Genomic DNA, 15494 nt, shown 5'->3' with positions numbered 1-15494 from the left:
TGAAGTCTCTGTACACAAGTATGGGCACATACCGTACCTTCTGTGTCCCCAGTTTTTTGTCTTTCTAAACCTGCAGAGGAAGAAACTATCAGTGACCTGTTGCAAAACAGAAACATTTGCTCCCAGAATTCCATCCAGGGCACAACATGGTATAGATTTGAGTAGCTCCAGCTGGAATGAAGAATATTGCTGAATCAGCCCACATTTAACCCCCTTCCAACACTTTTGTAAGAAGTCTTACAAAAATTTCACAGAAGCCTGTGTTAATGTTGCCCTGCCTAAGACTTCTTGTATCTAGTGAAAGATACCTACTGAAAATGCTTCATTCCCTTAACAGTCTGATTCTCTTCTTAGATTCCTGTTCAATGTCAACAAATTGCAGCATATGCCTTAGTTAGCAGGGTAATAAACACACAGGTAATTCAGTTATTTCAGCCTGGACAGTTTTAATCTTCTCTTAAGATATACGAGTTGTTAATAAATATTTATTCATTAACTAGCTAAATATACAGGTGCCAAGAACCCTTTCTTCAACGACCCGTGCCAATGTAGCACAGTCAGACAATTTAAATACTGATTATCTTATAACAAATGGTAGTGTTGAATATATCGGATACAGTAGTTCATAAGAATTATATACTATGAGAATTGCAATGCAGACAGCAAATGTTTGCCAATAAATGCAATATTTGCATAATAGTAAGAGGTCCAACTTGGATAGATCAGTAGAATAGAGCTGATGTCCTAAAAGACCACTGTAAAACATATTACATAACTTTTTGTGAGAATTTCTTTAATCTTGAAAGTGACTGCAGCTTTAGTTGCCCTCTAGATATTAAGTAAATATGTCCATGTTCTCTGTCCTGCAGTGGATGCAAGACCATGTGCGTGTGTGCAGTTTCCAGGCATGGATGTTGCACCATATGTATGCTATATAATATGTTGTGTTATGTGTATATGGGTCTACTTTGTTTCATTGAATCTCATTTCACTGAATTTCATTTCACCCTGACCACTTCGCTGAAAACTCAAATTACTGAAACTTCATTTCACTGAACTGCAGTTAGTATATATGGCACTGTGTAGAGTACTGTAAGGCAAATAAAAGGTATATGCCCTTTTCCCCCAGTAGTGCAATCCTGGCATTAGTATATGTTGGGGGTAGGGGGACACAGCCCCCTAATTAGTTTGAGTATATATTGTCTTCTGGAGAGAGTCATTGGTGTTGCAGCTATGCATGTCTATTGTTTAAAATGTATTGTTTTGAAGTTTTTTGTTACAATGCAATATAAAACAAACAAGGTGGGGGGGCTATGCCACCCACACCACCCTAACTATATATACTAACTCCAGGATCACACTACAGTGGCAAAAAGGACATATACCTCTTTTACTTGCCTTACAGTACTCTACACAGTGCCATATATACTACCTGCAGTTCAAATGAGCGAAATGAGTTTTCAATAATTTGTGTTTTCAGCGAAGTGGTCGGGGTGAAATGAAATTCAGTGAAATGAGATTCAGTGCAACAAAGTAGACCCGTGTGTGTGTGTGTGTATATGTATATGTATATGTATATGTATATATATATATATATATATATATATATATATCTATATATGTATAGATATCGATATATATAATGTATATCTGTTCAGCCCTATAATGAATGTTTGACTATAATTAAATAGCATATGTATTCAGTGTCCTGGAGTACATTTTAGACAATATATATGTGAAATAATATGTTACATTATGTGCATCTGTTCAGTCCTGCAGTGGGTGTTAGACCAGGTGTGTATAATAAAAACATGAGCATGTTCAGTCCTGGATTGGATGTTAGACCATCTATATATAATATGCATGTGTCTGTTCAGTCCTTCAGTGGCTGTTCGACTGTAATAAAACAATATATTATGTGAAGGTGCTCAGTGTCCTGGAGTGGATTTTAGGCCTATGCAGCACAGTATATGAATGAAGTACAAGTCATGAGGCCTACAAGAGAAGATCTGAAAGGCAGTTATTTTTAGCACATGAATGGACCTGTTCTTCATGGAGCATCTGATATACCACTACTTTCTACCATATGAGTGCACCATAATTCACGAGGCATTCTAGCATAACTTCCAGTAGCCCTGATCTTAGATGTCATTTATGGAAAACTATGTATAGGGACTTTTTCACCTAGGTCAGTGCCTGTTTTCCTTCAAATGACAGTGCTGGAAATAATCAAATCATATGAGGGTTTCCCAGAGTTAATACTGCACTGTAAAGCAACAATAATTTCCCTTTCCATAAAAGGGTTGAACCTAGGATAATTATACTGCATCATGTGGGGTTCTCATCATCTTTTGTTCATGCATTTGATAAAGAAGATTTCATATTTTGCTAGTTGCATCACAGTGCAGCCTTTATCCTGAAATAACTTCATTCAGGTGAAATTCTAAGCTATGGACCCATCTGCCTGTTTTCTGATAGTATCTTGGGAGGATTGTGATGATGTGAGGTAGTGCCAGCTATGCCACAGAAAGTAGAACAGTGCATGTGTAACATATGCCAGCATAGCTAGCTGGAATTTTGGAAAGAATTTTATTTGTATGTCAAACTGATATGTACAGGTGCTTGTGTTAAAAATGTGTCAACAGTGGGTCCTGCTGGAAAGAAAAGAAATATACATTTATACCTGACTGTACTGTTGTAACTGAGGGAATGTATATATGTAAACAGAGAATACTGCAAGGGAATGGGTTAAGCTCAGCCCAGCAACCCCTAAGAAAATACATTGAAATTAATGACTTGGTTTAGGCCACAAAGATCTTATCTCGCAAGTCTGAAGGCACTCAGAGATGCATTGTCTGTTCTGGGATCCAGCTCTTATTGTCCTTAATGATGAACTAATTGCTACAGGAAGGATGGAAGTATTGGAATTGTTTTACATTCTCCAGGTACCTTGCAGAAGTTCTGGGTGTGTATTGTGACACATCTGTGCTAGATCCTAGCACAGCTTCTTTTCAGGGGGGGTTGTGTGGGAGCCACAGACTCATGTGACCAGACGCAATGTCATTCTAGAGCCAGCACTGAGATTGTATTTAGATATTAGTGAGAGATGTGATAGTAACATTCCTCACTCTGTTTTTGGGAACCTGACAATGAAGACCACTCATCCATTTCATCTTGCCTTGCTCTAGCAAGTAAGTAGGGAAGAGTAATTCTTCAGCCAGTTAGGAAAATATCGTGAGATTGTTTTTTTGCATTTGTCTGAATCTTTCCATTTGCATTGTTTTTTCCTGTGAATTGAAACTTTGGTGTGTATTGTAAATAGATATTCAGTATTTTCTTGTTTTCTGTTTTATTATTAAATATAGCTAAACCATTCATTATGTCAGGTCTTTCGGAAAATATTTTAACCTCTGAGAGTAATTGCATTTATTTGGTGGAATTGTGGTTTCATGCTACTGAAAGGTTTACCACTTGGTTAATACTGCCATTTGTATAGCTATTAATTTTACTAAGAGTAATTGGGCAACCTGGTAAGGCCCTTAAAGTAGCTGGCTGGTGGCAGTGAATCTACCTTATAGTCTGAGTAGAGGTGGTATAATGGGTAAATCTGTGCCAGCCTTTCCCAGGTGTGTGTCAGCTACTTGGAACAGGGATACAGAGTACTGCTTTCTGCAGAGAGAAAGATGGAGTCTTTTTTGGTGGTTAGAGAGGAAAACCCAGCTCCAGGTGTGGGGTATGATCCCTGTGTGCTCTTAGGAGAAATTGTGCTTGGTGCAGAGCTGCATCTGAAAATACTGTGTGTATCCATTTTTATTCAAAGTGAATGTTCCCCATCTGTGGCAGTGGAGAGGACTGAGGCTCCTTGATTACTGGTTCAGAGGAGGGGCTTCTCAAGGATGTGAAAAATGATACAATGGATAACTTATTAATAATGAAAAATTTGCTTGATGATGGGTCAGCTCAGCCAGCATGCCCTTTGTAAATTAAGCATATGCCAATAGAAGAAAGCCCGGTAACTGAAGGAGCGACCGTACTTTCTTCTATTAATAAATGCTGTGGAGGAATATGTGTCATTCACAGAATGTTCAGATTTCTGCCTCATATTTTTGGTCTGTTCTTCATAAAATTTGTGGTTTTCCAGCAAATCACTGAAGAGTGGAGTCACTAAATAATAACATACATTTCAGTTTCAGATTTCGTATCCTTAAGACAATGCACAAAAACACAAATCTTGCTAGTCTAACTGTTTTCTAAGTTTATAAGAGCAGCATTTACAGTTGGTCCCTATTTTGGGTCATTTGACCCCTGTTGTTTAAATCTTTGTGCACAATTCCTGAGCTAAGAGGTTGAGTGGTATATATTGAGGGCAGAGAAAATACAAGGAAAAATCAGGTACGTTCTGAAAAACTAAAGAAATGTACATTATTTTCCTTGTATTTCTGCCCTATCACTCTCATACTTCTAAAATGTCTGGATTTTATAGTTTAAAAAAAAAAAAATATATATATATATATATATATATATATATATATATATATATCTATGTAGCTCTTCCTTTCTCCTTTCCTTGTTGTTAATGGTACTGATGTACTGTGAAATCACAGGAATGCAAGTCCCATATGTATGCGCAGTACATCAACAAACTGAAAATTGAGGAAACAATACAGAGGAACACTGCAGCACCATTATACAAAGTAAACAACTTATTTCTTAAACAATGTCATTGTATGTTAGCAATAACTGACAAGTGGGTATGGGTATATTCAGGATTTACCCATGGTTGGCTTTGTTTAATTATTTGGGCTTTGCTGTTGTAATCAAACCACTGCAATCTGAACCCACTTGTCAGTTATTACTTAATTACGTGTATTTTAAAAACTCTCTGCATTAAACTGAGACATCTCAATTACTTTAATCATTCCCATCTAGAGTTAACACTATTAATACATCATGAAAATTCAGATTGTTCTGTCCTTTCAGCATGTCTTAATTACATTCCCAAGTCATACTACCCTAGCAATTTAGATTTACTTTACATAGTTAATTTAAGGTACATTCTAGTACTGATGCTTTACTTCTTTCAGGCATTGAAGATGATTGGTGTATTCTCTGCTCTGTGTAGCACTTTTTCAGCTTATTCTTTCTTTTGATAATTTTCATTTTCGGGTTTCTAATCCCTTGTACCAGGTTCTTTCTTTGTTTAATTATATTTGTTTACTACTTAGGTGTACTAATATGGGGACCATTTTCAGTAATGAGCCAAATCAGAAAGCCAAATGTACATACAAAGTCAGAAAACAGAATTTCACATTCTAGTTAGGAACTTTTTGTTCATTATTTCAGTCAAAGCAAACAAAGATATATTTAAAGGCATACAAGTACTGTATGGTTCTCTTCATGTGACAATAACTGTGTTATTCTTGCTTCTTCTTCCTCTTTCGGCTTTTCCCGGTTAGGGGTCGCCACAGCGGATCACCTGTCTGCTCATGACTGGCAGTGAAGTTTTACAGTTTGGAGTTGCCAACCCGGCACCCAACCATCCACAGAAGACACACACACACACACACACACACACACACACACACACACACACACACACACACACACACACACACACACACACACACACACACACACACGCACTCATGGCTAGGGCCATTTTAGTGTGTCCAATCCACCTACAGCATGTCTTTGGGATGTGGGAGGAAACCAGAGCACCTGGAGGAAACCCATGCAACCACAGGAAGAACATGCAGACTCCGCACAGAAGGCAACCCGGCCAAGGATTGAACCGGAAAACCTCTTGCTGTGAGGCGGCAATGCTAACCGCTGCACCACCATGGCTGCTATACCTAAGAATTTCCTTATATCTGTCTTTTACATCACTGAATTCTGTTGCTGTTCTTATCTTTACTGCTCCTTTAGGAAGGATTTCACATTGTTCATTTCCTTTTAATAAGTTTATCTTACCACCCTGAGTTGTCCACCTTGTATGATCCTTTTTAAAACACTTCTTCCACCTGGACTCAGTGGATTACTTGGAGGTACTGTACAGTTTCTGTCATGGACTCATGGTATGTATTTCTTTAACAGTGTATAGGTTAAGCTGTTCCTGTCGCACTTTTATGACTTCAGTATAGACTCTCCACCTTTTTTATTTCCCCCATTTTTAAACGTTCTCGTTCTTTTTTATGTCCTTACCATAGTGATATCTCTAGGACACAGACTACTCTAGATATAGTCTGGAGGTATAGCAACATCCTGTTGTGTACTGATGCCACTTCCTGTCCATCACTGTATTCTTTGACTGGTTATTTTGCTCCTCTGTTTTCATTACTTTTAATCCCCTGGAGTAGCTAAAAATAGATTCCTTGACAATGTTGTTGATGCTACTGCTTTACCATTTGTGTATGCCTTTCTTAGGTTTTCATTTCTGGATGCATCATGATGTGTTTGCACTGAATTTAAGCTTCTTTATTTTAGAACTTTCTAAAGTTCCTACCAAGTCTATTAGAATTCTGTATATTCTTGTTGAACAACTCATTTGCATTGCTTGGTCTTTTAAATAAAACTGCCAGCATTTCCTTCCCAAAGTTCTGAAATGAAACTTCAGCACATGCATTGATAGTGTCTGTGTTAAATAAGGTGTATGATGTTGAAAACCTTATGCATAGTTTCAAGGGACAGTTGAATCAAATAGCAATAGAAAATGGCAGACAACTTCTGATCAGTGTGCCTGTACAGCTGACAAATAAGGAATGGCTATTTGGATTGAGTGGTGAAAGCCCCACTGTCTCTGTGTGTATGTAAGTATGTATGTGTGTGTGTGTGTGTGTGTGTGTGTGTGTGTGTAATACACATACACACATGCAAAAACACAAGCACACACTGTTATGGAAACAGTTGTAGTAATGCAGTGATCCTACATTCATTTTCTACCAAAATAGCAAAGTAGATAAATTTCCAGTAGCCAGGACTTTGTATATTACATTATATTTTTACATTGTTTTACAATCAGATGTGTGCATGCATTGTCTAATATATTTTTCCAGTTTAGTCTACACCCACTTAAAAAATGTCAGGCAATTAACATGTTAGTTACCACATCCATCAGCTGTCCCTGATGTCACATAGGTTTTTCCCTGACCCTCATAATTTGGTTATTTTTTTTTTTGGTCAGTAATGCCAGACAGTCAGGTCTCAAACTTGTTCAGAAAATGCATGTTTACACACAACCTGTTGTGCTGTCAGCTTTTTAAAATGTCTTGGTTGTGTGTCATTGTATTATGGCATCTGCTGGGTTAAGTGCCTCAGTCTGCTTGCGCTTATCTACTGTCTCACTTCTTTGAGATTTTTTCATTAAGACTTGATAAACTATATTAAAGTAGGGTCCATATAAATTTAGTAGATTCTCATTCACATGACCTTAGAGGTACAGCGGAATTCATCTGTAGACTTTAATGCATGTGTTTTCATGCATGCATGGCATTATGCCCTTGAATGTCTATGGATGCATTCAGCTTTTCCTTACGTTTATGTCACTGGGGTTAAGCTTTACATTTTATCCTCTGTGACATGCATGTATCCAAGGTGGGATTTGTATCAGTTTTGTTTCCTGCAATACATTTGCTGAGGGGGAGAAAATATTATTTGGCAATTCATATATCACATTTCATGGTGGAAAGATAGGAAGTCAGACATGGGTAATGCACTTCAAGTGAAATTTAAGTAATATTTAAAATTGTCTTTGATTTTAGACCTTTGTCCCCAAGTATTTTGACATTGTCCAGAATTCTTGAGCAAAGAAATATATGTTAAGAACACATCATTTTCAGTCTTGTTTCAGTCTTGAAACACTCCGTCTTCACAAGCAAGTCTGCACTCACTTTTTGAGGAATGCTTGTACAGATTATTAGACTGTCAAAGACTACAAGCAGAAATGTACATTTGAATATCTAGGTCTAAAGAAAACTCGAGTGGCCTGCCCCGCAAAGATCATTGTGCCCTTCCTTCACTCTTCTGACTTATTCATTTCACAATTAATTGGCTATAGGCTTACTACCAGCAGCACTGATCATCAGATAGAGGAGAACCATCATTCCTGATAAGGTTAGAATTTTTATTTTGCCATAAAAGATACAACAAAGCCTAAAAGCAATGCTTAGAAATTGTGAACCAAGGAACTTTAAATCAAATGCTCAGAAATGGTGGTTACTTGAAAACTAACACAGCTGTTATGTTTCAGAAACACACAGGAAAACATTTGCATGCTAAGCGCTTTTGTTCTGTTTAACAGAACTTCATCAGAGCTGATGCACAACATTTAAAAAAAATGTTTGTATAGCTTAAAGTTTAAACATGCGATCAATTTACTTAACACAAAAGTTCTTAAAAAAAATACATAATAAACATTTTAGTTTTAAGTTTTTTTAAACTATTTAATAAAATAAATTATGTACCACAAGTTTTAAGTAATTCAGCTACATTCTTTGTGATTATAATAAACACGTGTTAATGTTTTCATTTAAGCCTATTATTTTATCTGCTTCCAGCAATATTTGCCAGTTAACATACTTTACCTCAAGCCTGTTTAAATCCCCACTGTATGCCTGATGTACAACATGATCAACAACAAAAAAAGAAAATTTTTGAAAATTGGACAAGAAAAATAATGTTTTCCAAATGCGTTCCTAAAATCTTTGTTCTTAATGATTAAACTATGTTTGTAGATCCTCTTTTTTGTTTTTTCCTAGTAGTTTTACCTACATAAAAACCATCACGACTCACATGTTGCAAGGTAAACTACCATACGTGAGTTAGTTAAATCTTTATTTTGCTCAGATCTATTGTTGAGTGTTTCAAAACTACTGAACCCTTTGTTTATGTATCTACAGTATTTAGTTGTGAGATCTAAATATGCCACACCTGCTGTTAATTTGTGCTGCTTGTACTTTCTCATATTCTTAAGATTGTAATTTTTTTTTGTAAGTAAATGTTGCTTTTGTACTAATTACAGAGGAAAAGTCTTTAATACCAAGTATAACTTTCCTGTCATTTACAATTTCCTTTATTTTACCTGAGTCTTGTGAAATAGGGAGAGGAAATGCAGTTAAATTCACCTGATCTTTTTGCCTTTCCACTGTCCTGTTAAGACTAGTTGTGATTATAGGTGAAAACCTTGCACTTCTTAAACCTACACCTTCAGTAATGACTTTATCTAGATCCTTTTTTGAATATTTTTTTAAATATTTAATGTTTGTGTCTCATCTCTAAAGTTATTTCTTGTAAGGTGTCTCAGTCTTACAAAGTGTCCTTTTACTACACTATTCTTCATAAACATTGGGTGTTTACTGTTTGAACTAAGGTGGTAGTTAACAAAAGTTCGTTTTCTGTAGATACTACTAAATTTCTGTAAGCATGTGTCCATTTCAATTTCCACATCCAGGAAAGTTGCTAAACTGCCTTGCTTTCCTTTGGTAAATGGAAGAAGGCTTGTACTTTTGGCTGTGATGACACATTCTAACTCGTCTGGACTACCTATCCAAACAAAAAATAAATCAATGTAACTTTCATACAAAGGTAGTTTATGAAAAAACGTGTGAGTGCAAAACTTAGTTTCCTCCTGCAAACTCATTACTAGGTTGGCAAAAGACAGTGCCATCCTAGCTTCCATCGCAACACTGCATTTGTGCTTAAAATAGTTCTTGTCAAAGGTAAAATAATTATTTTTTTGCACTGATTTAGTAAGTGTGCAGATTAAATGAATGCAGTTATTGGAAAAAAATGTAAATGTTCCTAAATAGTCCTCTGAGGTAATAATTTCTTACATCTTGTAAAATAATAGTATATAATGAGACAACATCTAGAGTTACCATAAGATTCTCTTCACCATTAAATTTGTATTGGTGCAATAAATCAAATAAAGTCCAGGAATCCTTTGAATAAAATGTGTACTCTTGTACTAATAGGTTTAAAACAGAATCCAAGAACACTGAATTTGCCTCTGTCTTATCAAAATCATCAGCAATGATGTGTCAGAAAGTTAACTGTTCTATGTTTAAAACACTTTTATGGACTTTGGGAAATCCAAACAGGTGAGCCATTTGTGGATGTTCATCTTTAAGGAAGTCATGTAATGAAAGATAAATGTGTGCCTGATGTAAAAAATCTAATGGCTCCAAACCTAACTTTCTATAGCTCTCATTAATGTTGACTGTAACTTGTTCATAACATTTTGTGTCACTTAAAATGCCATTACGTTTGTTATAATCTTTAATATTCCTTAACGCAGTTTCATTACTCTTATCTGCGTATATTATATGTAAACACTCCTAATTTCTCAATTTGTTTAGAGCTTTCCTTTCATCAGAACTCAAGTTGTACATTTTTTTCGTTAAAGGCTTTCTAATAATACCTCTTTCTTGTTTACAGGTTTCAAAAAATGTGGGAGATGTAATGCAGGATTGAAAGTGCTTAATTTCTTTATACCATAATTAGAATTGTTGGAAAACTGTTTAATGCCATTTAAAATAAAATGCAAATTGCGTTTTCGTATATACAGCTTTAATCTTTCAAAACACTTAGCCCTGTTCATGGAATAAAACTGAAACCTATTTTAAGAACAGCAGTATGCTCAGATTTTAACTCAAAATTACTTTGATTAACAGCAGCATAACTGATACTTAACTTCTCTTGCCTTTCCCTTTGTGTTCCCCTTCTGGTAATTTAAGTTGCCTTCTCCTCATGACTGAGCAACATTTTGAAAAGGGGAAGGTGAGGCAGTAAGAACGGTTTGGTCTAAAATAAGATCTTGTCATGTAGTGTTAGCTATTGCTTCTAAGGTACTCTCCTGTGCCCTTAAAAGGTTGTCATTACTTTAATGTGTTTGGTCATTTTTACTATGCCCAACAGACACTGCATCATTGATTGTTTTTCTTATGTTACTAGCCGAAGGCATACTTAAGTATGCTGTACCATTACTGTACACAGCAGCGTTTCTAACTGGTTTTCTCTTTTTCCTAAAAATTATTGTAGCTGTATGTCATTCTGCTTTTACAGTTATACCATTGCACAACTCAATACAGTTCTCAAAAAAACATGTCCCCTTAATGTTTTTATCCAACATGAATACACACTCTGAGCACCTCAGGTTTGCCCTTATAATTGGCAACCAGTTCTTAAAACATTCAACCCTGCTTCATTAAAAACTTCAAGTTTTTTGTATAAGTCATCATTGTAATTAACTCCGTTGGGAAATTTATTGAACCGTAAACTCAGTGGTACCTGTTTAATCAAAATGCACTGTTCTAAGTAATGAATTTCAAGTTCAGTCATTTTTGTATTTCCCTCTCCAACTTGTATATTACATTTCTGCTCAACAGCACCTTGACAAATAAATGAAGCAGAAGGGGCCCAGAATGGGTTGGCATTGTTCGTAAATAATGCTGTTTTTATCCTGTTCGGTAGTTGCTCTGTCGCTTCCACATGTTCCCATGCTATCAGGAATTCTTTCAGCTGAAGGGCCAGTTGCTGAATCCTTTACTGGGTGAAAGAAGGAACAATTTGTTGTAGCAATATTGTTGACTGGTAAAACTCCTTGCAACTGTGTTAATAGCCCTGCAGAACTGCACAATAAGTGTAACAACTCAGAAGGAGTGGAGTGAGTAGTGAGATTGAGGTTTCCTTTACATCCATCATCAAAAAAGCTGGTTGATTCACTGTAATCACTGGTATCCATAACGCCAATCCACAAACCACTATAAAAGTAACAAAGGCTCAAAGAAATGCTTGAAAATTGTAAACCAAGAAACTTTAAAAGCAAATGCTCAGACTTGGTGGTTACTTAAAAACTGACACTGCTATGTTATATTAAAAAAACACCCAGGAAAACATTTGTCCACTAAGTACTTTTGCTCTGGTTTATAGAAATTCATCAGACCTGATACACAGCATTTAAAAAACATTTTATATGCATTGAAGGTGTAACATGATTAATTTACTTAATTGGCACAAAGGTTCTTAAAAAGCAATACGTAATAAATGAAAACATTAGCATCGTATTTATTTGTATTAATCTACATGTTTACAGTACATTGTAATATTATGTCAGTTTTCACCTATATATGTGTACACACACACACACACACACACATGTATATATATATATATATATATATATATATATATATATATATATATATTTTTTTTTTTTTTCAGTTCTTTGATTTGTGGAGCTTTTCTCCCCAGGCCTCCAATGGAAATGGAAAAAATTATCCAGTCAGACTTTTCCTGTAAACTAATGTCAATAAATAAGTAACCACCCTTTCCCTTCCACAGCTGGCTCTGTTGCTTAGTACACACATACATATGCAAGTACCCCCCCCCCCAAACACACACACGTAAATATATGGTAACACTAAAATTAGAGAACTGCTGTTTTATTTGACAACTTTCCTACATGTTGTATTTGGTTAACAAAAAAGCTGATCAACTTTATTGTGAGATTGATATAGTAACAGGTTGGGTTAATATGCTATTTTCCCATTATTGTACAATCTCAGAGTTAGTGTATTTAATTAGGGGGATTTATTGGGGGAGGGGGGTGTCACCCTCCAGAATTTAATTTGTAGGTATTGAGGTTATGTATGTGCACTGAATTGTCGATTTCTTTTTTAAAAGATCCATAGGCCAATAACCAGATGTCCAAATCAAATTTTGTATATTGTACCTGTGAGGTTAAGACCTTAACCCTTATGTCAATCCTTCCATCCCCAACCATTTTTTTGGCCAACATTTCAGCTGTTGATCTACTGATGTGTCATTTAACTTCAGTTGATTTTAAATATATATATATATATATATATATATATATATATATATATATATATATAAACTGATGTCTGATGGAAGACCAACATAGTACAATCAGAAAGATTTTGTGAAACCTACACTCAAGTAATAACTTTTTGATAAATAAATGGCACCAGTCAGCGGTCTCTTATGAACTGTAATAAATACAGCATCTTCATTTTAGAAATGTTGAAATATTTTATGTACTTGAAAGTATGCAATACAGCTTTAAAATTCATTATACAGACAGCTGTATGATGATCTCCCCAAAGATCTCTTCAGTCTCCAACTTAATGCAGCTTCAAAAAAGAAAATGAAGTCATTTTCTCAATATTATGATGAATGCTCCACATGATCTTGGAGTTCTAATGGCTGGCATGCAACGGGGGGGGGGGGGGGGCTGCAACTCTTGATGGTCTATGTCATACTCTGTCTTTATATTATCAGATGATTTTTTTTCTAGAGCTATGCTCTTACTACATTTGAAAATGACAAGTAAGAAATTAACTTTATGTACTTTCTTAGTGAGGACATAGCCCCTAAAGCTAGGTAGCAGTTTCATTTGCAGTACAGAAAGTTTTTAGCATCCACTGGAATAATTTGTTCCTGACTCATGCCAAGTATTTCATGCGGTCCTTAGGAAGTATGTTTTACTCCTTTCTCACATCGTCTGTTTTTTTCTTGCCTTTCCAATGAGAGCATTCACATGTCATGTACAGAGTGAATCAGTAACTAATTGCAGTAGCCACAGTTATGAAGCCATGCCAGGCTGTTTATTTTCTATTTCATACTGCAGTGTATAACAAGATAATTATTTGGTTGGCAGTAATCTTTTCTGGTTGAGTAATTTTATGCCTAATTAATGTACATTGATTAAAGTATAATGTTGTCTGCATATGTAAATCATGAAAACCATAAGCAAGGATGTGTAACTACATCTGTTTCTACAAGATGTGCGAAGAAGTATTTATTCCTTTAAAAATGGAGCATAAAAACTGCCATTTAATATATCAAGAATGACTAGTTTTTGTTTTTCTGAACTTGGTGACCACAATCAGTTGAAAATCTGTCTGTTAATGCTGTGAAACAAATATTCTTGCATCTGATAGGCAATGCTCATATGCATGATAATCTAAACACGCCAGTCAAATAAAAAGATTCCACTATTCCTAAACCATAAACAAACACTGAGATAAGAAACGGAATGTAGTAATTCCATAAATTTGCCTTAATCAAAAAGGCTTGAGGAAATATCCCCCTTGATTTAAATGTTGATATGAGTCATGGCAGCTTCTTTCATGTGTGACTTGTGATGCAGATTTTTTCTTTGTGTGCAGCCTTTGTGATGTATTATTCATCATTTGATGGGCAAGTTCTGTGAATGTGGACCTTCCCTTAGAATTATTGGCTGAATGACTACATTTACAGTGCTTAAATGGATATTCTGATTTGTCTTGGCTTTAGACTATAGAGGAGCTGAATTTATATAGTCATGTGGCCATGAACTGAGTATGTCCAACTGTCTGCGAAACTGTATCATAGAAGGCATTCTCTTTGGGTTTCTGCTGTAGTAAATGATGGCTGTTTTGTTGTATTGTGTTCTGCTGGCACTAATACTAAATAAGGGTTCTATCCTCTCATACCTTCCAGCAGAGCCACTATAATTGTCTAGAGTTATTCTGTTTTATTTGGCAGCTACGTTCTTCATGGACAGTGTACTGGCATGCTATATTCATTGGAAGGTGCTACAAGCTTTCAAATCTGTTAACGTCCCTGATGGTCATTATACCCACCTGACATCTACCATTCCCAGTCAGCAATCTCACTTCCTGTAGTGTGGGATGGTTACTTATACTGTTTGATTCCAAGCAGCTTTTATTCCATACTAGAGGTCACACTTCTGTCTACTGTGGTACTTTGGCTGTCTTGCTTTTAGTGAGGCAGCTTATTCATTGCTTAAGCATTCTTAGTTATCTGATGAGGACAACTGACAAAGGTGCCAGCATTCTCAGTTAAATGGTTATCGTCCTTTCAAAAGCTGCCTTGGTTTTGGCCTTGTGGTAATCACTTCAGTATTTTTATGAGGTCTTGACTTAAATCTTGTACAGTTAATGCTGAGAAATGAGAATCACAAGGAGTATTGGTTTATACCATGGACAGATTCAATTTGGAAGAATTTTTGCATCAGGACTGCCTTGCCATTAATGCAAGAAACTTTATTTGCTACCTGCGAGGTCATCTCTAAAACGTGTTTAGAAGGAGATACTGCTAGCTGTAATAGGTTGATATAATCTATTTAACAGTCTCGTCTGTTGTTTTTGTGATGTATTTAAAGAATTTGTTGTGTGTACAGTACATTTTAAGCCAAGGCATCACTGCAAGTTTAAAAGACTACTATTGCATCAATTGTTTTGTGAGTGATAACATAATGGAAATTAACAGCTGGAGAGATTTTCATAATTCGTCTTCATCCTTGTGTACACATTTTATGTTAACAATAAAAAAGTAAACGAAGAAGAGAACTTGGTGAATGACAGCATGTTTAGATGACCTCCCTGCAAAAATAGCATTACCTTTTTAACATTAATATCTAAGGCTGACCGTCTGTAATTTTGGACCAAACTGCATATTTGTGATACCTATGT

At 35.7% G+C, this 15494-nt stretch overlaps 1 protein-coding gene across 1 annotated transcript in view; it reads left to right on the top strand.

Moving 5' to 3' along the window:
• Positions 1-15494, top strand: part of LUZP2 (leucine zipper protein 2) — a 4367081-nt gene that overhangs the window by 1145014 nt on the left and 3206573 nt on the right. The window lies entirely within an intron of this gene.

The sequence above is a fragment of the Protopterus annectens genome, chromosome 9.part0 (assembly GCF_019279795.1).
Source record: "Protopterus annectens isolate FY-2018-M chromosome 9.part0, PAN1.0, whole genome shotgun sequence".
NCBI lineage: Eukaryota > Metazoa > Chordata > Ceratodontiformes > Protopteridae > Protopterus > Protopterus annectens.
Note: the sequence above shows the minus strand (reverse complement) of the source record. Positions and strands in the feature narration are given on the sequence as shown.